The sequence below is a fragment of the Etheostoma spectabile genome, chromosome 6 (genome assembly GCF_008692095.1).
Source record: "Etheostoma spectabile isolate EspeVRDwgs_2016 chromosome 6, UIUC_Espe_1.0, whole genome shotgun sequence".
NCBI lineage: Eukaryota > Metazoa > Chordata > Actinopteri > Perciformes > Percidae > Etheostoma > Etheostoma spectabile.
Window position 1 is genome coordinate 1,876,348 of NC_045738.1, and position 2,113 is coordinate 1,878,460.

A 2,113-nucleotide genomic window follows, 5' to 3' on the forward strand; every position below is an offset into this window, starting at 1 on the left:
TCTCTCTCTCTCTCTCTCTCTCTCTCTCTCTCTATTTGCTCAATCCTGCCATAACCTTTGCCCTCCAGTAGATTGCTGCTTCATCCTCAATCAACCTGCCATCCCAGTCGTTCTGAGAGTGAGGTGTTGTACGTGATTACTGTCTTTCTGTTAGAACTGCCCTTCAGCACCAACCTAGGCCTGTGCCGTTCAGCACACTCGCTTAGCCAAGCCACTTATCTATGTTGTGATGTAATCCAATATCTCACTGGCATTCATGGAAATATTCCCAATACAAATCATACCATAGTCTGCATTTTACTATGCATTTATATTGTAAACACTTGAGCTGTATGATGAGGTGATTCAAATGATATTTTGTAATCTTGATTTCATAACCACCCCAAGATGTAACACCCACACCCAGACATTTGTGCTGAGGGAGCAGAAACATTGTAATACCTACCCTTCATTTTCTGCCTGATCTACTCTGCAGCACGGCTGTGTGGTTGTGGTTGTGGGTGTGGGTGTGGGTGGGTGCGTGCGTGTGTGTGTGTGTGTGTGTTACACCTAGCTTAACCAATGTAGTCTAATACAAGATCATTGCATTAAATCCTTCTGGCATGAGAGTTATCATGTTCAGTATTTAACTGTTTTTTTGAGATGTTGAGTTGACTTTATGGTCATTTTGGAGGCTGTAGTTTATGTTGCTGTTAAATTATATTGCGTTATACAAAGAGGTGTTTCTAATATTTAGACTCCCCTTATTGAGACAAATGATGGATGCATGTGACTGGTTGCAGGCCCCGGCCCTTTATGTAATAGATATTTTTAAATGTTTTATGTATAAGCTATAGATAGACAAATCTACAAACAGTAGATTTGTCTATCTATGCATTTTACAGTGCAGCACAGCAACAAAATATTCACAAAATTGTCACTTCATCATTCATGGAGTTTATTTTCTAATTCAAATGTTCATTAGAACAGCTGACAGCAGAAAAGAATCCAAAAAGTACTCCTGTCTAGACTTCTGTCACCCGACAGTTCGTCGGCCTTTTCTGCTTTACCTGTACCTTCAAACTGTTGACCCCATCATCCCGCTCACTAAGGAATGATTCAGGAGGTTGCGCTTCCCTGGCCCCTAAATGGCATTTATTGCCAGCACTTTGACATGCCCCTTAAAATAAAAAAGCAGTCAGAGTGAGTTTAAGTCAACAGAAGTATAGGTTAAAGCTCCAGCATCTCCTCAAACTGGCACTTACAAATTTTGTTACCAGACAATTGAACACCCTCTCTCTGGAAACACTTTGACAGCAGTGTCAGGTGAGGAGCAATATCTGCATGCAGTTAAGATACAAAGTCTCCTTCTCTCAAGGGCTGCATGCTCTGCTGTCAAAATCTTTGAGATGGGGTGTGCTTTCATTTGTCTGTTTTGTGGAGCTTCTAAGGAAAAGGAAAATAGCAATATACATAGTAATTCAACAAAAATAGAAGATAAACCACTAAAAAGAAGATAGACTTCTGAGCTTTGAAATTAAATTTTCTTTAAGTCACTTTTAAGTCCACAAACCAATTGTCTTGATTCTCCTTTGAGTAAATCTTATACATCATTATGTAACTCATTATTATAGAAATACATGATTCTACAGATGCTGTTGAAATGGTCTTAATAAAAAGCCACTTCAGCAGCAGCATCTTAGCATTCTAGTGCTGGAAAATGCATAGACACGAGCTGAGGTCAGCAGTCAATTGCCTAATTCTGTACTCCTGATTGACAGTGGTTAATATTTAACTCGCTACATGTCTAGATATAATAATTAGAACTGCAGAGTTAGGGTTAATGGATGCCACATTGTCCATGGAAGTGATATTAAAGGATCTACTGTATGTTAACATAAATTCAACATGAACATAATCATCAGACAACTTAGGCAATGCAAGTTTGTTTATATAGCGCATTTCAGAACAAGGCAATTGAAAGTACACAAAACAATAGAACAGTAGAAGTAGACAATTACTTTATTTAATTTCAATTCAATTTTATTTACAGTATCAATTCATAACAAAAGTTTTCACTTTATAGATAGAGTAGGTCTAGACCACACTCCACAATTTACAAGGACCCAACAGT

General features: G+C 38.2%; 1 protein-coding gene and 1 long non-coding RNA gene across 3 annotated transcripts in view; one reads left to right on the plus strand and one right to left on the minus strand.

Annotated features, from left to right (window-relative positions):
- LOC116690735 (CUB and sushi domain-containing protein 3) overlaps positions 1-2,113 on the plus strand; it is a 286,959-nt gene that overhangs the window by 269,786 nt on the left and 15,060 nt on the right. The gene's annotated exons all lie outside the window — the stretch shown is intronic.
- The window catches only part of LOC116690761 (uncharacterized), a 12,967-nt gene that overhangs the window by 787 nt on the left and 10,067 nt on the right, over positions 1-2,113 (minus strand). The gene's annotated exons all lie outside the window — the stretch shown is intronic.